Source organism: Agrilus planipennis, unplaced genomic scaffold (genome assembly GCF_000699045.2).
Source record: "Agrilus planipennis isolate EAB-ADULT unplaced genomic scaffold, Apla_2.0 scaffold5, whole genome shotgun sequence".
Taxonomy (NCBI): Eukaryota; Metazoa; Arthropoda; class Insecta; order Coleoptera; family Buprestidae; genus Agrilus; species Agrilus planipennis.
This window is the reverse complement of record NW_020442468.1, coordinates 1,204,198-1,228,164: the sequence shown is the minus strand read 5'-3', so window position 1 is coordinate 1,228,164 and position 23,967 is coordinate 1,204,198. Positions and strand designations below refer to the sequence as shown.

Below are 23,967 nucleotides of genomic sequence, written 5' to 3'. Positions count from 1 at the left end.
TAGGATTACGTATGCTCCAACAAGGTCCATTTAAATATATGGATATCTACTTGCTGAAACTAATCCCGGCGTAGCTAACCTCAACGTGATAGGCACGTTACCATAATCGAATAAAATAATTCCAAGTGGTCTGTATTCTGTCGAAACTGCCAGACGCGGATCGATTACGTAATCCTAAAATGTAGCATCGTACTACAGATGACGTTTACCGCGCCATTTGTGATATATTCTAAAACGCACGGTTAAGACAGCAGGTAAAAGTTGGCCTGTGTTCTGTCGGAGCTGTCTGCGACGCGCTGATGAGATCCAAAATTATCGAAATCGCGATCCGCGTCTGGCAGTTTCGACAGAATACAGACCACTTCGAATTATTTTATTTACGTTGATGTTTCCAAAACAAGGGAAGCAATATCACTCACTAGCTCTCCACATGCGATGGTTTCGGACGTGTTCAAATATTTTTCGACGTTCCCTTATACAAATCCTTCTGACATTACGAATGAATGTTAGTCTCCACGAACGACGCCAACCCGCTGAGATGTAATAGAATTTACTGCCTTCTTGCGGCTTCAAGAACTCCGTTCTATTCATTTGCGAGAAAGGTTCGAGGATCGCACATACGTTATCGAACTTCCATGAAGAAGAACATGTGTGTGTCAAACATTGTGGCAATGTCAAAATTAGCAATCGAAACTAACTCCCATTCACGAGATAGTAACATAAATTAGAAAGAAAATTGAAATTGAATTATTACTATTATTAGTTTTGTGAATGTTGGAGAAAAAAGGAGAACATCATAACGTTTTTGCACATATTGAATTCTTACATGCACTTGTAGAAATATGTAAAACGATTAAACCAATCAATGATACTAATACATTTCAAACTAGCATTGGTACATGTGAACTTGATACCGTTAGTCTATTAAATACTGACCCCTTCATAACTATTGGATACGATTCAATGTTGTATCCAACAGCGACTTAATGCGTCTCGACATTACCTACCCTGATCCTCATCATGATCATAAATAAAACTGATGTAATTTTAACTCTGCATCGATTTATACATAGATTATATATAAACCACGTGCTGGGCAAATATCCGAAGATATAAAACACTGTACTCAGAAATAATAAATACAGAAGCTAATCATAATACAAACTACTGTTCAACATGAGATAGATGCTCCAAATGGACTTGCTTACCCATTTATGCCTGCTTAATATTCGAGAGACAGGATATGTAAAGTAAATATTATTACAGGAAATTTCTTCTGTTCTTATTCTTACGCATGATGACGAGGATACCGTGGATAGAGAAGGTTAGAAATGAAGCGGTATTAGAAAGAATAGGAGAACAGAGGACTCTGTGGAAGTCAATAAGAAATAGTCGAGATAGACACCTTCTCAGGCATGAAGGTCTAGTCAGAGACATATATTGGAGGCAGAATCGGGAGTTGGGAGGGGTAGAGGTAGACCTAGATTAGATTACTGGACGTGGGTTGTTCTAGTTTTAGGGAATTGCGAAGATTAGCTCAGGATAAGAAACAGTGGAGCTGTGTGTTCAGCCAGTTTTACGACTAACGACCTTATGATGTTGATGACGCAAGTAGTTAATTTTTATCAAAATTTTTCTTGGCTGTAATCAGTTTGTTGTAGGCACATCACTTGGGCCGAAGTTCTAAACGAAAATTGATTACAAACCAATGGGGATGGCAAATCCAAATTTGTTTCAAAAATTTACATAGGGACATTAATCGGTAAATGTCATCAGAATTATTAGATATAGATTTAAAATTCATAACGATTACCAACCAAGCTAGAAGAATTTATAATTCTCAGGAAGTAGATAAATTACTCGCTTCATTTTTCAACTTCTTATCTAAATATATTGCATAAAGTTAGTTCAGTCATTGTATGCACATTTATAAGATAAAAATGCTTTGTGCGTGTGTGAAGTTCAAGACGCATCGCTGTTAGTCCTTCCATTTGTTTTTGCTTTCCTCTATCCTTCCTGGAAGCAGTGGAGCGCGTGCAAACAACGGTAAATAAGAACAAGGAGCAAGGTCATTGGCTCTTACGTTATTTAATGAAATACGAACGATTAAAGCGCTATTCTGAAATTATAAGATTGTAACATATGTTGGAAGGCATTGCGTTCAAGTTACTGATGCTATCTCTTCTCATCAATGGTAAACTCCACGCAAGTGGAAGAGTTCAAAACAGTAAAAAAAGACTGTTCTTGAGCTAATTAATTATTTGTAAACTGTGTAAAAACTGAATGTGTGACTTTACAAAAATTACATTTTCAATTATCTCTTAAAAAATATTACCTACATATAAATTTAATAGAAAAAATCAAAAAATTGACCCAGATTTTCTTTACTGAACCCATATGCGATACCATTGTAAAAGAAATTAGAAAATATGAACAAATTCAAGTGTAATAAGAAGCGGGGAAGAAGCAAAACATGAAGCAATGGTGTAAGCAAGCATAAACCGTTTTTGAAGAGACTGCCAAAAATGAGAATCCAACAGAGAACAGTGCAATGAGAAGTAATTTTAGTAACAAATACTTTTTAATTCTTTGTAGATCCAGCAGCGAAAAAGAAAACCAATAGTAGTGACTTAATTAGGAATGTTTTATTTTTGAAGAGAGGTTTGTGGACCATGCATGACCATGCGATTCCGTTAATTCGTTATGTGACGGCTATCTGTATTTCATTTTTGTTTTGTGTCCAACAGCGAAAATGATGTCTTTAATCTTAATGCGCATGAAAATAACTGTCATCATAATCGTAAATAGAAAGTAAATAATATTAAGTTGGAATTAATTTGACCACGTGCTGGGAGAGTATCTAAAAGTCTAAGCAGTTTAAAAGCCATAAAGACAGGAGCTGCCTTTAATACAAGCAATATATTGCTTGGCATCTCTGCCACATAAACGCCACAGCCTGGCATGGTAATGACACTGAAATACAAGGAGCGATTCAAAAATTCGCAACATTCAGTAACAGATATCTATAGACGCTGATCATTTGGTGAAACAAAGTTTTCCTGGATAGTAGCAGTTGTTAATTTACAAAAATTGGAATTAAATGTAGCCTTATTGTCTGATTTATGACAATTAATAGCAGTTAACAGTTTTGCTAATCAGAATTCAGTTTTTTAACACTTTGCGTATGAATTTCTCTTAGATCGTTTAATCTGAATAAGTTTAAGTGACCCCTATTTTTGTGACCCTACGTCGCCTTCGCAAAGTTGAGGGTAGGGAAAAATATCATCTTTTTACCTCCTTTTGAGAATTGTGGAAATGGGTGGATAATGATTAGGGAGAGATAGATGAGCTGGAAAAACTGAAGACAGAAGAAAAGTGAAATATTATCTGTGTGCTATTACTGCTAAGCGATCTAATGCCATCTTCAGTCTCCTTTAGGAATTGTGGAAATGGATGAATAGTGATTAGGGAGAGAAATATGAGGCGAACGAACTGAAACCATAGGAAAACTGAAATATCTGTGCGCTATTACTGCTAAGCGATCCAATGAAACCATAGAAAAACTTGGACTAGGGGAAGCAAATCCAGAATCTAGCCGTTATCTCCTGAATGTTAAGCTAAGTCACGCCGCTTGGTATTAAAACTATTGTTTCCATTATATTTAGATATATTTCGTTAGTTTCAACTCCTAATTGTCTAACTTTGGGGGTAAGGATTCCCTTGGTTCTTCGTTTTTGGCCACGTTCCTGCCCTCTCGATTTCAATCGATTATACAGGGATCTTTGAAAAAATACCATGTTCATCACTGTAAAGTGAGTGCAAGAGACATGTATAGTCAAAACTCAATATTAGTCTTATAATTTTTGTATTAGGACCTTATAAACATTACTAGAACGTATAGGAATTTTTACCGTGCTGGCATGGTAATTTTTCCATTGTTAGTCAAAGGCAGGCAGATTATGAATCAACATGATAATTTTTCTAAGATTTTTCACACCGTGTACAAATTGATATTGCCATGGCGAGTTTACCGCCACCTCATAATTGCGTTCTTATTCAGGGTTTGCGATAGTCCATCCTCAGTTGCTTTAATTCATTATATGGTTACATACTGGTAGTTGCAAGAGAACATGACGCGAGTATTTTTTTCAGCTCTACTGGCTGCTTCCAGTTATTAACCATTGCCTGCTTGATTTTTTTTCATAACGGCTTCGTTGTGCATTACGATTTCTAATTCGATTCGGATTGGTATTTCTATTGCAGAAGCGCATATTTGTTGCCCTTAACAACACCATACGTTACATCGATCACATAATAAAATGGACAACACCAAAATGACCGAGGTCAACCTTTAATGGAAGTACAAATCTTAAATACTTGACTTGTAAGGGATGATTGAAATAATAGCAGTAGATAAGCAATGACAGTTCTAGTTTTCTTTGTTTTCGTGGAAGAGGGGAAATCTTCAAAAGACACCCAGCCATCTGTACGACTGGGTAAGGTCGGATTCCCGAGGAAGATGTCCTCGGCCCTACCGATTAAAACCCCTCCTAGTTGGGTTTTTTGACATGAATGCCACCCCATTCCCATTCTACCGTACATACTATAATATCAATAACAAATTCAGTTCGAAAATAGACTATTCCTAAACTTTTCAGGAATAAAATTCGATTTAATAGATCATCATCGTTATGTGTGGTATTCCGTTGGATTCTTAGGAAGTTTCAGATTGCTGATGTAATTCTAGAAGTGAAAGGACTGTTATTGCTGAGTAATCAGAGCAAACAGTTTCCACCTAAATGATTATTTAGACAAAGCACTCGTTACATTAGAAGTAAATGTATCAAGGTAAGCTGTCCATCTTTTAAATGAGAACTATCTCAGAAAACGTAGAGGAGATAAATGTAAGCAAGTTTGTTAGAACGACAATTTGAGTTTGTGGAATGCAGTAGCAGTTTGAACTTTACTGTATCTACGGCAAATATCAAAGGGTATCTGAATCACCTCAAATAGGAAAATTTCAATAAAACTTTATTAGCGTTTAGTTCCCTTCTCTTGTAGAACAAACAGAATAGCTCAAAACCCCAACGCCAAAACACGACACTGTAGTTGTCCGAAGCCACTTTTCGGTAACAAAGTTACCTTCTTCAGGGACTGAAGTGAACATGACCCAATGCCAACCAGGTAGATGTTCAATGGACCTTAACAATCATAAAAGTAAATAAACTAGACTAAATAGCGGAGATCCAGGGATAGGACCGTTGTCATTGTTAAGAACAATTTGTTTATTTTTATAAATGTATAAACTTTCAAAACTATCTAGTAAACGATTATTCCTAACTTCCTTAACCAACTATTATTAATATTAATATTATGTTCATCAGTAAGAATATGTTGGGCAACACTAGATTTTTCTTCTCTACCAAACCTTGCATGAGCTAGATGTTCCTTAAATCTAGTTTTGATTGAGCGTCTAGTTTGTCCAATATTCTGTTTGTTCTACAACAACCGCCAAAGTTTTTCCAATCTTCATATTCCTTCCCTTGTAATTTATCAAAATCTTGTTGCATGTCATATTCAGTGAGGAATTCCATAAAAGAATAAAATAATTCGAAGTGGTCTGTATTCTGTCGAAACTGCCAGACGCGGATGGCGATTTCGATCTTTTTGGATCTCATCAGCGAGTCGCAGGCAGCTCCGACAGAACACAGACCAACTTTTACCTGCTGTCTTAACAGCAGCGGGTTTTAGAAAATACCACAAATGACGCGGTAAACGCCATGTGTAGTACGATGCTACATTTTAGGATTACGTATGCTCCAACAAAGTGCACTTGTGTGGATATCTACTTGCTGAAACGAATCCGGGGAATCCCATGGGGGAATCCGAGGAATTCCATGAATTTCAAGATATTGATATGAATGAACTTTTATCTCATTTTGTAAGGACGACAGTCATTTGTTAAATTCCACACTTGCCTGTTAATTTTTCAAAAAGAAAGGAAGAAAATGATGACAGAGGTCGCGTGATTTGTAATCAAAACGGGTCAACATGATGGAAACGTTGGTATACGTTCATACGTTAGTATTTACGTTGTTGGCAAGCGTACTTCTTCATGTAATTTCGGTTGTTCTTAAAAGTGCCCGCAACAAAACGTGTGGGTAAACACTTATTAATAATAGTCTGCGATCTCTCTCCATCTACATGTTCCGCTAAATATGTTAGCGTGGGAACTGTAAGACATCTGCAACATGGACGTTCCGTAGGCATAAGTAAGTGTTAAAACGCACAAATACGCGACAACTGAAGTTCCGTTACATCTGCTTTTTACGGAGAAACGAAAGTCCAAGAATCTGGCTACTTTTCAGCAAAATTCCGTTTATTTGGAAGCCCAACGAAGACGGCCTACTTTCTTTATTAAATTAGAAAAAGTCGAAATATTATGGTCCAATAACGAATGTCTTCTTCAGAAAATCAAATAAATAACGCTATGAAAGTAAAATGAAAGTACCTACCAGAAATATAAGTTAAATGTATGTAATCTGTAAGAGTTACTATAGGGTTGTTCGGAAAGTCATTTCGTTTTTTTTTGTGGAAATGAAAGAAAGTTTTCGTATAATAAACAAATACTTTATTAAATTATATATTGACCGTTCTGGTCCAACACCTTTTGCCATCTTTCTGGTAGTAGCATAATTCCACGCTCATAAAATTTTTGGTCTTTGCTGGCAAAAAACTGATCGAGGAGGTTTTTGACCTCCTCATTTGAGGTGAAGGTTTTACCGTCTAAAAAATTTTGGAGTGACCGGAACAAATAATAATCCGATGGTGCCAGGTCTGGAGAATATGGTGGGTGTAGCATTGTATCCCATTCAAGCTGTAAAAGCTTTTGGCGAGTGACCAAACTTGTGTGAGGTCTCGCGTTGTCTTGGTGAAACACTACACCTTTCCTGTTGATTAGTTCTGACCTTTTCTGTTGAAGTGCATCATTCAGTTTGTCCAGCTGATGACAGTAGACTTCCGAATTAATCGTTGTGTTATCCGGTAAAAGCTAAAAAAAAACGATTCCTTTAAAATCCCACCAAACAGACAGCATCACCTTTTTTTGGTGAATATCGGCTTTGGAAATGGTTTGAGCCGGTTCATCTTTTTTGCTCCATGACCTCTTGCGTTTGACGTTGTTGTATACAACCCATTTTTCGTCCCCAGTGATGATGCGCTTCAAAAACGGATCATTTTCGTGACGTTTGAGAAGCGAATCGCAGACGTCAATGCGGCGACACAGATTTCTCTCTGTGAGAACATGGGGAACCCATACATCGAGCTTCGAGGATAATCCCAGGCCTTTCAAGTGGTCATAAACTGTTGAATTTGATAAATTTAACCTCAATCCGATCTCACGTGTTGTTATTCGCCGGTTCACATCAACTAATGCCTTTATCGCGTCTTTATCAGCTTCAACCGGCCTTCCCGAACGTGGTGCATCTTCGACATCAAAATTGCCGGATCGAAATTTAGCGAACCAGTTCTGGCACTGGCGTACTGTCAACACACCTTCTCCATACACATCAGTCAATTTCTTTCTGGCTTGAACAGCATTTTTACCCTTTCTGTAGTAAAACAGTAAGATATGTCGAAAATGCTGCTTATCGCTCTCCATATTTAAAAGGGCACCAACCAAAAACTACTGCGTAGAATTAATTGGAATTTTTCACACACAAGCCTTGCTATATGAGCTCTCAAAGCATATAAAAATTATACGGCTTAAATGTGAAGTTGGGTGCAAAGAATACAATTAAATCCTCTGTCGGGAAAAAACGAAATGACTTTCCGAACAACCCTATAAAATCCCTTAATTAAATATTGCTTTGGTTTTTGATTATAAAAATGTGGAAAAGGTACATAAAAATGAAGTAATTTTTGAAATTTATTAAGAGCTAAGACGTCGTTATTTAAAATATTTTTTCTGTAAGTTCATTATCATCATCATCATCAGAAGGTCGTCAGTCCTTAGACTAGTTGGACACGTACCTCCACTCTTTCCTATCCTGAGTTAAACATTCCACGCTCCGACTCGTGAAATAATATTGCACCTACCACAATTGCACTTATTGATGACATCCCCCGAGGTAGTCCCCGCCCGGACATCCCAATGTGGGACTAGTTTACGTCCGAAGTGCTTTACTCCAGAAGACGCCATCATTTAATTGTGTGACACGTTCTTCTCGGGATCATAATGTGGTGGTTTCCCGTTGCCTTCCACATCCTAGTATTGTGCATCAGAGTGCCATACCGATCCTCGTGATCTCTGTCACCCTGAGTACTGAAAGAGCTGAGCTGGTTGAACCTATAGTTCGGCTCTCTAAATCATCGAAATTCGCAAACCGATCCACCCACCCTAGTTTGTACAAGAGTTTCGTTCAAGTTCAAGTCCCGTCGGATCAGTTCGTAAGTTGAGTAGTTCAAATAAACCAGAGATTGAAACAAGTTTATGTAAGTATTTTGAAAATAAAGCAAAATTAACAGTCAACTTCTACTTTTTTCAATAGTTATGATTGATTCTAGTTCTACTATTCGCCTAACAATAGCCTTTTATTTCCCTACACTCTTTCATCTGGTTCATATGCATCACATTTGTCATGTATTATCAATCGCCACATGTTTCTACTTAGTTTGTTTTGGATGTCATATTAGAAGAGATCATTTACTTCAGCAGTGATTTCACTTTCTTAAAAATTAATATCTTTAAAGATTATTAATATCTTTATAAAGTTACTTTTACATTTCTTATATTCCAAAAATTGTCGAATTATCTTTTGAAGGGCACGCAGGACCTGTCAAATTTAGTAAATCGAATTTCATGAATCGTTAAATAATCATGAGCTTCTCATTAAATAGTCTCGCTTTAAATAGGAACGAGTCTCTTTTGAGTCCCTTAATTTTTTATTAAGTATTTTATCCTGTTGTCTACCTTAACATAATATATTTTCATACTTTGCTACATTTGCACATATTGGCGTAATTCTGCCAGGATATTTTTTACTTCCTTTAATAGAAACGAACTTAATGTAGATACGTAGCTCGTTATTATTTAACCATAAAACAAACACGTTGATTCACAAGACTTGCACATGTTTGTAAACGGACAATTAAGTCATTCCTTTGTTAATTAGCACTTAAAATGCTTTATGGTGCTATATAAAATAATTGCTCTGTTAGTTTCCCTAAATAGTCTGGACTTAGGAAAAAGGTGTTTTAAAGCTGTCTGACCTGGGTTTGCATTTTAATTATGAATTGTTGCTCATAAAGGTGCAGATAATGAACAAAACATTCCACCATAGACTTACACGTAGACAGATGGGTATTTATTTACACTCTTATTAGAAAAAGTAAATTCTACCCTACATAAAAGCATATCCATTTATTGCTGGGTGTATGTCTAATAAGATTATATGGGTAGTAATTATTAATTAATTCGGACGATTTATAGGTTATGTTACCCCAATTTGTGTATGGAGATGGTCAAGTGGTTCAATTGAAAAAAGTGATTAAGTTGGGGTGTAATATACGTGTGACCCCTTATTCCAATTCGAACTGCAATAGAAAAAATCGGTTGTCTGTAAAGTCGGTTTACTGACGATAGTTGAACGTGACAACGTCATAAGAAAATACTGATGGAATGGTTTCATTTTTCAAAAGAAAATTTTAATTTTATTTGTTTGATAGATATTTTGTATGGATATAGAGAAGGAGGTAAATGGAAATGTATTATTGTATAGCAGCTGTCCACGCGGACGCATCGCTCACTCAAGTAGGAGAGAGACAGATGTCGAACGCTGCCGAACGCGGAGGCCGATTGTGCCTCTTTGTCGCTCGTTCCGCGCTCTCGCTTGCACTTCAAGCCTTAAATGGAACGCCTCAAAGCGAGGTAACGCCGCATGAGTCATGTTTTTTCGTGCGTGCAGCCGGCTCCATCGAATTATAAGACGTTATCACGTCAAAAAAACCTTTTGGGTGCTTCATTCCTACCAGCCACTAATGCTGGTGGGTGGGCAGTCCCTCCGGACTACGCCGGAAGGTAGGGCGGAAGGCCCTCTTCAGCCTCCTTTCAGGAATCGTGGGAATGGGTGGGTGGTGGTTCGGGTGAGAAAGATGAGACAAACGAAATGAAGACAGAAGAGAATGAAAGATTATCTATGGAATATTACTGTCCCAGCATTTGCCTAAGTAATTCAATGAAACCAGAGAACCAAAATAGACGGACCCGCCATCTACTGCCTCAGCATTTGCCTAAGTGATCCAAGGAAACCACAGAAAAACTCAGACCAAAGCAGACGGACCCGGAATCGAACGGGCGTCCTCCCGAATGCTTAGCAATGGACTAAACCTCTTAGTACAAATAAATGACTTAAGATACTTTTTAAACCGCAGCCCATTATTAAAACCTTCTGTTTTCTTTTCCGAAGTTTATCATTTCGTTATGATTCATTACAAATTAAGTCGCTCTTCTACTGTTTAATTACCATAAACATGTAACTCTTCGGATTAATAATTAATTTTATGACGTTTATGGTTTAATGAATTACACTTTTTTAATTAGTAATATTGTCCCTATCCAGCGAATCAATAGACGTAAATAAAATTTTAATGGAATTGTAACCACTCATAAATATGTTCTCGACACGGGTCTGTAATCAGTACCATGATAAAATTATATACCTATACATGTATACTGAATCTGTCTACGTATTATGGACGCATTAATACTACTAATTTTAATTCTCACGGTCAATTCAATGGCTTTAAACAATTTCATTAAATATATGTACAGTTAATTCCAGAGAAACACATTTGTCAGTTTTTGGATTTTAAATTTTGCCACCATTTTGTGGACGAGTACCCCATTTTAATATACCTATCAAATTGAAAAATAACCTTACAATAGCTGTTAGACTGATAAGGAGGTGACAGTGGGTTTGGCACATTTGAAATGCCCTGCGATACCAAACTTATTTCAGAAAGATACATCTAAATGTTTTTTTTGGCACCCGTGCCTTGTTAGCGCTACTGCTGTATCAAAATAAATAAAACTAAAACAAAAATACTGGTATGCAAAGGAAGAAACAGTAGGGAAAGAACGAATGTAAAGATAGCAGACGAATGATTAGAAGAAGTAGCTGTTTTTAGGTATCTAGGAAGTCAGATAAGTCAGGACGGAAGGAGTGGTATTGATATAAAGCAGAGGATAGCGCAGAGTCGAGTCGCCTTCAATAAAAAGAAGTCATTTCTATGCTCACGAACGGTTAATTTAGAAATTCGAAAAAGATTATTACAAGCGAATGATGAGGATACCGCGGATAGAGAAGGTTAGAAATGAAGAGGTGTTAGAAAGAATAGGAGAACAGAGGACTCTATGGAATTCAATAAGAAATAGGCGACATAGGTTGGTAGGGCACCTTCTTAGGCAAGAAGATCTAGTCAGAGACATTAGAGGCAGAAACAGGATTGGAGGAGATGAGGAGTTGAGGTAGTTCTAGATTAGATTACTGTTTGCAAACAGTTAAGGATTCAGGATGTTAGAGTTTTATGGAAATGCGAAGATAGCACAGGATATAAAAAAGAGTGGTGGTGCGTGTCCAACCAGTACCAAGCGGCATGGCCTAGAGGTTTAGACCATTGCTTAGCATTCGGGAGGACGCCGGTTCGATTCCGGGTCCGTCTGCCTTGATCCAAGTCTTTCTGTGGTTTCCTTGGATCACTTAGGCAAATGCTGAGGCAGTAATATTCCACAGATAATCTTTCATTCTCTTCTGTCTTCATTTCGTCCGTCTCATCTTTCTCATCCGAACCACCAACCACACCCATTCCCACGATTCCTGAAAGCAGGCTGAAGAGGGCCTTCCGCCCTACATTCCGGTGTAGTCCGGAGGGACTGCCCGCCCACCAGCATTACTGGCTGGTGGGAATGAAACACCCAAAATTTTTTTTTGTCCAACCAGTCCTACTACTGACGACCTTATGGTGGTGATTATGGTGACTATTTTGTGCACGTGTCATTCCCATTTACCTGCATTGGGTAATAAGGAATCGACAGCGTTGTCCTCTTTTATTGCGATGGATGCAAATTTTTCACCATGGGCGGAAATCTATGTATGGACGTGCCGTAGGTGCACGGATTTATGAGAATTTAAAAAGTAATTGCCTCCACGACTTAATGAACGCTCGCCGTTTACAGCATTTTTGCCGACCCGTGAAACACTAGACAACGACGTCGAAGACAACGATTAAGATAACGCGTTGATCTTGTTTTTGCAGCGGCGACAGACGACCGACGAGACGAACAGTTTGCAGATCTTGATGAAACCACTACTTCCGAGCATGCCCACATGACACACGGGACGTACACTCTCGGTTTTTATTTTTATAGTTTTCTCCACGACAAGACCAATTTACAACGAGCAAGAAGTGCTCTTGGATGAGATAAATAATTTTGTATGGTGCTTCCACACGAACGCAAAAGGTTATGATGGGTGATGACATTGCTTTGGTCAAAACGTACAGTAAAAGTTCCTTATTCACGGTTTTCTTATTCGCAAGTGAAAAAATTGCAACTCAGTTCCTGTAGTCGCGGTTAAGAATTTTATTGGTAAACAGAAAAGGATTCGGTGTCATTTATTAAGGGGATTGACCGCAATATGGTAGACCGCTCGTGCCTAGTGTGAATTTTTCCAAAAACATGGGTTTCTATTCTAAAGTTGCGGGATAAATATCTAATTTTTTGTTTGGCAACAGACAAAGATTCACACTAACTCGGTACGTTTTTGGTTTGCAATAATATGCTCATTAAAAGCCTTTAAAAGTGCTTAAAATTGATGCTTCTTGTAGGACACGTATTTTCAATATAAGTTAAAAAATTAAAAATTGGCATTCGACAAGCTTTAGAATAAAGCTTTATCTATCTTACCACAAAATTTCAAACCTCTGTTCCAAACATTAAACTCATGATATCTAGAACCGATAAGCATGTTTTTACTCTACGGTGCGTGTACTACTGAATCTCCTTAATGTATCGACATCTTTTGAGTATGTACAGTTGGTACGTGCCGAAGTGGCTTTTATAAAAAATCTGACCGAGTAGAAAAAGGATTCGGTGTTATTTTTCAACGTATCAGCATCTTTTGAGTACTATTGGTTCGTGCCGAGGCGACTTTTATAAAAGATGTAACCGAGTGGACTAATTTCAAAATTAAAAACAATAAAAAACCACTAAATTTTTAAACTCTTACCTAAAGGTGATTATAACGATTGATTTCAATTGCGAATTTATGAATGCATTGGTTTTATTTTGGAACCTTAGAACGTATCCCCTATAATTCCATAGGTACTAAATACCATTCGATATCCACGATTTTAAAACAATAAAATACATTAAATTAGATTAGGTTTAGTTAGATCTCAACATCTTAGTGGGTTTCTAATTTACAGAGTACACATTTTTCTAATTAAAATTATCAAACTAAATCATAATAATGCCAACGAAACTTTGTGAAGAAAAACCAGAAGTACATATTCAAACTTCTTTTGTTGCCTATCAGGAGAAGAGAACGAGGACAAAATCTCAAACAGCTTCATACGTTTCGCTCATGGAACGTTTGCTAATTAAGCAATGAACACGTTGCTGCATATTTTTCCCTGTTTCTCATCATCAACATTAACATTTGACAAACGATCTTTGACCGAAGAACTAATGTTAATCGATTTGTCTTCAGACGGCATACCTACATACGTACATTCTCCAGAGGCGTATCGATGATATTCCCTTTTATTACCAAAGGAATTTGAAAAATTGGGCCTAAATCTTTGATTAAATTATTCGCTATTGAAAAAAAATCCGCGACAAATCAGAATGATGACAATCCAAAAAAGTATTAACCAATTTTAAAAGAGTGTCGCGCCACTGACCGATATCATTTTTCATGGAATACTGAATGCGCCCATATGGGCCGGAAAAAAAGTTTCTGACGAGTGAGAATTCTTATAAGCGAGAAGATAATTACTGAAGCGCGATCTAGCACGTTGTTTTAATAACTTATTTACAGTCCGCTTGAGATAATGATGCGAATTTGTCAGATGCCACAACTTGCCACAAACGTGCCACTCGCCTCGCGAGACAGTCGAAAATTATTGCTGCCCTACCACCACGACGCATGCAAACGCTGTAATCATTTGTCGATGATGCTACATTACATTTTTACTGTCCATTACGTATCCACCGTACGACAAACACAAATCACGCCCTGCATAAAACAAACTCGAAATGTTACTTGACTTCTTTTATAAATGCATATCGTGAAGTTAGTTCAGGAATCTGTCGCACTTTGGAAACCCAACCTTCCTACTTCATACAGGTACTTATTTTTATTTTCCGTCAATTATATCTCACAATCAGCCAAGGCAATAAATCAACAATGTGTCTACCCATTGAAATCATATTTCCTTTTTCATTTCTTTTTTTTTACGTAGAGTATTGGCTCTCACGACTCACGAACGACTTGGAACAGAGCACCCGTTGATGTGTTCGCATGCTAGGGACTTTGCAAAAATAACAAGGTTAATGTAACTGTTTTATTGATCATCACAAAATCAACCGAGTACATGTTTAAGGGTAAATAAATCGATAACCATCCAACATAGATCTAGACGAACGTCCATTATAAGAGAACAACTAATCTTACTTGACCGCATTTTTACATTCATTTTTGAGGGTTTATCTAGTGGAAAACAGTATATCAAACAGTTACATTATCATCATCATAAGGTCATCGGTTGGTCAGACTGGTTGGACACGCATCTCTACTCTTTCCAATCCTGCGCTAATCTTCGCTAGAACAACCCATATCCTTAATTATTTGGGAACAGTAATATTACTTTAAAGTCTCCACTCCAGAAGTCTCCAGCTTCGGGCCAACGGACTCCACTAATACCTGCTATATCTAATTCTAATCTATCTATCTCTACTTTTTAATTTTCTAATATCCCTACTTGTCTCATTGTCCCAACATTCCACGCTCCGACTCGAGAAATATTGCATCTACCCCCATTGCACTGATTGATAACATCCCCCGAGGTAGTCCCCGCCCGAACATCCGCATGGGGGACTAGTTTACGTCTGGAGTGCTTTACCCCAGAGGACGCCATCATTTAATTGTGTGACACGTTCTTCTCGGGATTATAATGTGGTGGTTTCCCATTGCCTTCTACATCGTAGTATTGTGCACCGAGCGGCATGACCCAGAGGTTTAGACCATTGCTTAGCTTTCGGGAGAACGCCGATTCGATTCCGGGTCCGTCTGCCTTGGTCCAAGTTTTTCTGTGGTTTCCTTGGATCACTTAGGCAAATGCTGAGGCAGTAATATTCCACAGATAATCTTTCATTCTCTTCTGTCTTCATTTCGTCCGTCTCATCTTTCTCACCCGAACCACCACCCACCCATTCCCACGATTCCTGAAAGCAGGCTGAAGAGGGTCTTCCGCCCTACCTTCCAGCATAGCCCGGAGGGACTGTCCGCCCACCAGCATTATTGGCTGGTGGGAATGAAACACCCAAAAGAAAAAAAAAGAAAAAGTATTGTGCATCAGAGTGCCATACCGATCCTCGTGATCTCTGCCACCCTGAGCACTGAAAGAGCTGCCGCCCTCTTTCAGGGACTTGTCTTAGTTACAGGGTAAAATAAACATGAAAGTATTAGGCACGCGCTACAGAGAAAATACGTCCAACTGCCACTGAGTTTGGGTACTCACATGTGTCACGGCCTCAGAAATCCTGGTCGACATAATCGTCGAGAAATTCCAATTAATTTCATATAATTTTAATTACGGTTCGGTACGTTAAGTTCTGAATGGCTTTTATGAGACTCGGAAGAAATAGAAGGAAAGATTGCAACGCGATTTTGATTAGCGTGTAGACAGGGCATTAGACTCTGCCACGTCTAATTACCGACAGGCTGAAGATAATAGAACGGCTGACTGGCTGAATGGCTAACTTCTCTGGTCGCTTGCGATTACCCATACCGAGGTGTACGCGTATACGTAAAGGTATACGAGGGTGGATTGATAAGTTTCCGGCCTAACCAAGAGATGACGCCACTAGGCCTACCTTGAGGTGACATTCTATAGTACCATCCTTGGATAGCTTGTAGCTATAGTTTCAGCCCGATCTCCTTGCTAGTGTAGGTTTGACAGCACGCTGAACAAGACGCCTCTGTGGTTTTCGTAAAAATGGAAAAGCAGGAAAATCGTGCTGTCATCAAATACTTTTATTTGAAGGGGTTAACGCCGAAGGAAATTAAAAAAGAGATGGACTCAACACTGGGGACATCCTCCCCGTCATATTCAACCGTTAAGCAGTGGGTTTCCGAGTTTAAAAAGGGTCGTGTGAGCACCTCTGATGGGCCTCGCTCAGGACGCCCCGTTGAGGTCACAACTCCAGATATGATCGAAAAAATTCATCAAATAGTGCTGGGAGACCGCAGATTGAAAGTGCGTGAGATAGCTGAGACCTGTAAGATGTCATATGAACGTGTGCAACATATTTTGCACCAACATTTGCATATGGAAAAGCTCTGTGCAAGATGGGTGCCGCGTTTGCTAACAGTCGACCAAAAATTGATTCGAAAAAACATTTCTACCGCAAATTTGTCATTGTATAAGCGTAATCCAAGCGAATTTTTGCGTCGATTCGTAACCGTTGACGAAACGTGGGTCCACCACTACACTCCTGAAACCAAAGAACAGTCTAAACAGTGGATTGGACCAGGGGAACCAACTCCAAAGAAGGCAAAAACAATTTTTTCGGCGAACAAGGTTATGGCTACTGTTTTTTGGGATGCAAGAGGTATTATATACATTGATTACCTTGCAAAGGGTAATACTATCACTGGTCAATACTACGCAGACTTATTGCAACGTTTGAGCCACGAGGTGAAAATTAAACGACCTCATCTGGCGAAGAAAAAAATCTTGTTTCATCACGATAACGCACCAGCGCACACGTCAATCGTTGCGACGGCTAAAATCAACGATCTAAAGTTTGAATTGATGCCGCACCCTCCTTACTCTCCAGACCTAGCCCCGAGTGACTATTTTCTGTTCCCTAATCTCAAAAAATGGCTTGGCGGTAAGAGATTTGCGGACAATGAAGAAGTAATCGAAGCTGTAAATGGTTATTTTGAGGAGCTTGACGAATCAGTCTATAGAGATGGCATTAATAGACTGGAACACCGCTATGAGAAATGTATCAGCCTTGGAGGAGATTATGTTGAGAAATAAAAAAAAAAAATTTTTAAAAACCTTGTTTTTCTTGGTCAGGCCGGAAACTTATCAATCCACCCTCGTATCTGTGAACGTTCCTGGCCATCGATTACCGAGATCATGGTGATTACCGTGATCTCAATGGTGATAATAACGATGACGCTGATGGCATTTCCACAGCACCATCCATACATTCACATAATATATTTCATTCGAGATTATCAAGAGATTACATAGAATTCTCACTACTATCTCTTCATGTGTTACAGAAACTGTCGATAACAATGGAATTATTATGTATTTACAATAACAATATAAGGCTTTAAATCAATACCAGTGTTCTCGTTCACTATTTATGCAGAAAATGTAATCGATATTGGGGAGATAGAAATCTTCTATAGAGATGTAGAACGTGAACTTGCCTCAAGTAAAAATGGTAATGCGCGCAGAATTTTGATTTAGAGTCTGGCAATTAAGAGTGCACTTTCTCTCTGATTACCTCCTTCCCGCTTCATTATCATAATGTTAATTGATTACGCCTAATATGCATTATGCTTGTTAAGCATCAACGGCTATGATTAGATAATTGAGCTTTTAAAAGCTGAAGATTTTCCCACGTGGTAAGCCACCGTGCGTATCGCAGCCGACAGAGATCTGATTACCGGATCGTAATCGACGTTCATTTGGTCTATTGTTTCTCTGCTCTTCTGTCCCAAGGTTAATTGTCACGAAGCCATTACCTACGAGCGACGTAATGAACGGAAGAGGAAGTCTGGAGATGATGGACATGTTCTTGCATTATGCAAGAATATAGTACATGGTTTTCTTGTAAAATCCAAAAAATAAAAATCGAAAGACGATAAGAATAAACCCTACAAGCGACGACCTAAAAGATAAGTCCGAAGCAATGTTCGATATAGGCCCAAAGTTGAAAAGAATCTTAATGGTATCGAAAATACATTCAACGAGGAGCCCGAAATAAGGAGATAAGAACAGTACTTTTAGGCATGAAGCTCAGTTTTGTAAAGTACCGAAGTTAGATTCAGGAACATTGATCCAAAATTATATTGAAACAAGGCTTAAGTAGGTGTCAAACAAATGCGTCTACATAGAGAGTAGAAGATCTCTAGAAAATACGGTAAACGCTACATTTCCACTCAGTGGACCTTGTTGGAGCATACGTAATCCTAAAATGTAGCATCGTACTACAGATGGCGTTTACCGCGCCGTTTGTGGTATTTTCTAAAACGCGCTGTTAAGACAGCAAGTAAATGTTGGTTTGTGTTCTGTCGGAGCTGCCTGAGACCCACTTCGAATTATTTTATTAGAAAATCTCTATACATTTACTGTTTCCTATAAGCTTTTAAGGATTAAGTGGAATTTTCGCCCATAACCCAAAGCCCCAAGTGGCTTCATTTTATGCGTCATACAGTTTTAGGGGCCCATTTTTATTGTGCACTTAACCTTACTTTCTTATCCGATTAAGGTGTCTGTTTGACTTTTGTTTTGTTCGGCTGTATAACGCGGTCGCTTTGGTTTTTGCACAGTGCAGCGTCTCAATAAAGCAACTTGGAAGCGCAAGCAATGAAGACAGCACAATGCGAGCCATAATTATCCGCTAAGAGGTTGGAGGCAATGTGGACTCACTGCGCCGCAGAAGAAACCGAGCAGGAAGGAAAAAGAGCGGGGCACGCCAGGCGACGGCCGCGACGCGGCGCGGCAACGAGTAACATATTCATATCTCGGCGTCATTTGATACATACAATAATTCAAACCAAAATAGTAGGTGTTGCTCACGCGGGAACTTTTAATGCCCGTTTGCAGCCATCCCACACGGAACATTTGTACTGCAAATTGAAGACGCAAGGGAAGTGAAGTCGATACCAGTGGCGTGTCTACTATTTATCGTATCTGAAAGGCTCAAGCGCACATACAACAGGAAAACTCATTTTAAACTTATCATATATACTTATATAATGCATGTATTACACAAGTTGTCTTACGGCAGAATTACAATTTTAAAGTTGGGTATTTAAGACCCTTTGGAGGGAAGGGTGCACTATAATCATCCTTCATGCGGATTTGTCAATTTCGATGTCGAATTGGTCCGGTGTCCATCGCACTTACGCTATCGAAGCGTTTCTCGAGGAAGGAGAATCGCACGTTACTGCTCGACGACAGTATTTTATTCCCATGCACTACAATATAAAAGCTTACGGGATGGACCAAGTGAAAATTTGATTCGTAAATGGGTCCAGAAGTTTCCAGCTACACCTTCCTCCATAAATCAGTCACATCGGGGTCCGAGCAGAACTTCAAGAACTGAAGAAACAATAAATGAAGATGCAGCTAGCGTTTGTCGTAATCCTCGGCTATCAACACGTAAAGCGTGATCTGAAATTTTATTCCTATAAAATCCAGGTAGTGCAGATTATAACGGAATCACAATTTACGAAAAAGCTTATTTCAGACTGAGAGTTCGCACTTTGAATAGTGTGTTTTGGAGTGATGAAGCACACTTCCATTTGAATGGATATGTGAATAAGTAAACAGAATTGTCGCTTCTAGTCACCTATCAATTCCAGGCAAAAATATCAAACACCACTGAATAGCCTAAAAGTGACAGTATGTTCTGCTCTGTCAGCCGATAATCGAGCCGTATTCTTTTAAATTCAAGAAGTGCAATAACAGCAGTTACTGGTGATGCATATCAACAAATGATATCCAGTTATTTTATATCTCGCCTTTGAAAATATGCTGCTACAGGGTAACAAAGCTAGTTTCAGCAGGACGGGGCCACTTTCCACACTGCAAGAACTGTGGACCAACTTCGTGAGCTGTTTCCTCTAAAGTTGATGCCCGCTTTGGTGATACATGACCTTCGCGATCAACCGATTTAACCCCCATGAACTGTTTCCTGTTCAGATATCTTAAGAGCAAGGTTTACATCAATATTCAGAGGAATGTCGCTAGGTTAAAAGAAAACATTCGTCGTGAAGAAGAAAAAAACCGCTGCTTAGCCTACCTCAAGGTCGTGTGAAAATGAGTTTTTTTTGAGTTGAAATCAGGAAAGAGCACCTCAAAATCTATAAAACTATCAATTTTCGAAACTCCCGGAAAACTTTCCAAGTAACCAAATGACTGTACTATAAACGTTACGTTAAATTCTGTACGCCACTGGTACGTATTGAAGCGGTGAGAAAAACAAACGGGAAGTGAAGATACGTTAATGTATGAATGTAGCAGCCTCCCGGGAAGGACTTGATAATATTATTTATTGTGTCTGGAAGCTATTAATTCGCACATTAAAGAGTATCGGTGAACAGAAAACGACGCGGGGGTGGTGTTAATGCCTTACAATCGTCCAAAACGGTGACGGTAATTTAATACGATGAGTAGGCGGATTAAACCTTCTTTCTTGTTACTCCAAAAGGTATATGCTTCAAATCCTCTACTTTTGCCAAAGACTTGAAACTATCAGTTTGATCAAATGGCTCCTCTTCTTAGTTTTTATGGAAATTCAAACATAATAATGTAGGACAAAACATACAGATATTCCACAATTAGTATCAATGTCAGAAATAAAAAATACGCTGATCTTATTAGACATGAATTTTCACCAACGATTGGCACCTTTCAGTTAGATTTTTTATTAACTCTTCATTGGAGAATATCATAAGTTTTAAATGAGTATCATTTGAGTGATGCTCAATCCAAAAACATCTTCGGTGATTAAATTTTAAACCTTTCACACTTCACAGTGGTGGTGTAGAATGTAGGCTTTAAAATAGACTTCCTAAAGGAAGACATTGTACGCAATAATTTGAACCAGCAAATAATTCCATATTTTTTCACTATTGTTAAATGGTCAAATTAAAACAACACACTTCTACAAGGGCTAGTTCCCCTAATCAAAACTTCCTATCAAAGAAATGTTCACATTAAATCCGCTAGTAATTTTCGGTAATCTACGTATTTCCCTAAAGTACCTACTTAATATGAAGTCTCATCATCCTTCCAAAAGTAGGATTCAAACAAATGAAGCTTAGCAGTAGGAAGAAATTTTGGTTATTTAGAGGATTCTCACGCGTTATTCCAATTCCTTAATGACTTCTCTCCCATCCTAGGTCTCCAATCCGTTGTGGGTTCAGTTCAGTTGTTATTCAAACTGACAGGTATGTATGTGTGTTGTATTACATAGAGTCTTCGTACATTAATAAGTACCTACATACACATACACTTTCCGGAACTCGTCGGAGGTGGTCCATCGTCTTCTTCGTCGTACCACTCGCCACTTCATAATAATAATAGCTCGTCTTCTTCTTGCAACAAATTTATTTTATTAGCGCAAGGAAGTACTTAGGTCGTAAATGGGCAGAGCCAATTACGATCCAAGTACGAAACCTACTTATACGTGTATGTAACTTGCATGCATGTTGTCGTAAATTATATGAGTGCACCACACTACCACCAACTACTAAGTACTACTAGTACTACTACCGTACTTGCCCCGCTACATACTGTACCATTCTGGTGAACGTACCTATACAATGTATGAACGAAGAATAATTTGCAATTACTTAAACTGGTGTGCTCCAAAAGTAATTCTTTGGCTTCAAAAAAAGAAGATACTGGAGAAATCTAAACTTAGTTTGCTTATGCTTTAAGGTTATGTTAGCAAAAAACTAGGACTAATGTAGGTTGATATGGAATAAAGCAAACCGGGAACCAGAATTTTTAAAAATTCCCGAGAAGGTGATTATTTAGTATAATTGAAGTTCAATTAACTACATTTTCCAATAATTTGAGCAATAGAAATGGCAATAAAAATTAAAAGATTGATCATCATCATAAGGTCGTCAGTCCTAAGACTGGTTGGACACGCACCTCCACTCTTTCCTATCCTGAGCTAATCTTGGCTTTTCCCTAAAACTAGAACAACCCATGTCCTTAACTATTTGCAAACATAAATCTATTCTAGGTCTACCTCGTCTAGGTCTACCCCTACCCCTTCCGTTTCTGCCTCTAATATGTCTCTGACTAGACCTTAATGCCTGAGTATAATAATAATAATTAATATTCTATTAAACCGAATAAATCCAAGCATCTACTTAAAGAAGCTATAATCCCTATGTATATTGAATAAATTTCCAAACTATTTGTAATTTGTAGTTTTCTGCTAGCTGCAGATAACAAAAAGCTTGTTCACCTACTTTCTACTTTATAATTACATGATAGGCGCCTACATATCATGTATTGGTCAAAGAAGCACATCCGTCTCTTAATTTTTATTGTTAGATACTCGAACAATTTGCGTCAATTTCATCCATCAATATTCTTAGCGAGAGATATTTAATAAATTACTTATGTTTTTTATAACGCCTAACACGTTCTCATCTAGTGGTAACAGTAACTTTAATAAAATGAATAGTCAATGGTCATTCTATTTCAAATTCAGTAACGTATCCTCAAAATAACAACACACTTCTTGTTTTCATTCAACGCTTTACGAGAAAATTTGTATTCAAAACGTGATAGTCGTATATTACATTATCACTACCTACATTAAAGAAGAATCGTATTTGAATTCAAACCTTTTGTACTTATTATTGGTTAGTTCCCGAAAGAATACTTCAAATGGCGATGTAATCCAAAACTTACATGTAAGAAAGCGGTTAGGAAATAAGGGGTTGGAATGTTAGTTGAATAAATGACAAATAAAATACATACATTCTTTTTTAATTGATATCCTAATGTTGTTATACAAAATTATTTAGAATAAGTAGTTCAAATGCACCAGAAATTGACATATGTATCACTTCAGCAACTGGCGATCATGTCACCTGTTTAAATAGTCTGCTTGATCTTTCTAAACCAATTTCTATAAGCGTATAGGGGTGTAACGTATAGCCATGGACACTTTGGTCACCTACATCTTCCACATTTTCCTAACGTTCCTTTGTTTTCAGTGTTTATTACTTTTAGTTCATTTGTATAAAATTATTTAGAAATAGTAGTTCAAATGCACCAGAAATTGACATATGTATCACTTCAGCAACAGGCGATCATGTCACCTGTTTAAAAAGTCTGCTTGATCTTTCGAAAACCATTTCTATACGCGTATAGGGGTGAAACGTATAGACATGGACACTTTGGTCACCTACATCTCCCACATTTTCCTAACGTTCCTTTGTTTTCAGTGTTTAATACTATTAGTTCATTTGTACCAAATTGGTTTGACATCATAAGGTTTTCTATCAGATTTTGGAGATTGATAATCTTTAATGTCTTTTTTGACTTGATTGTAGCATTACTAATAGAAACAGTACATTTTAAATATCAGTCCAAAACGTTTTCAAAAATTCATAATGAATATCGTGAATTTCAGTCGTAATTATACAGTAGGTATGTTGGAGTCTACTTTTGGTATTATAATAACCTGCAATTGTGTGTTCTACTTTCTACGTCACCTTCACTTTGACCAGTTATGCGATATAAGCGGCAATTTCAAACGAAAAAAAAAAGAAAAGAGGAGGACATAAGCGAAGAAAAATCACTAACAACATTGTCGGCATTGTACCATGAATATTTGCATACGTACACAATCATGGTAGGTATATGTATACACATGTAAGGCAACCGCGGGGTCAGACACAA

At 38.0% G+C, this 23,967-nt stretch overlaps 1 protein-coding gene across 3 annotated transcripts in view; it reads left to right on the top strand.

Annotated features, from left to right (window-relative positions):
- LOC108736377 (calpain-9) overlaps nt 1-23,967 on the top strand; it is a 120,982-nt gene that overhangs the window by 41,229 nt on the left and 55,786 nt on the right. Inside the window, exon 1 of one of the 3 annotated variants that reach the window (XM_018468798.1) lies at nt 14,201-14,408. The exons of the other annotated variants lie outside the window; for them this stretch is intronic. The gene's annotated coding sequence lies outside the window, so the exon portion shown is untranslated. Of the gene's footprint in view, nt 1-14,200; nt 14,409-23,967 lie in introns of those variants that run through there. 3 annotated transcript variants of the gene reach the window in all.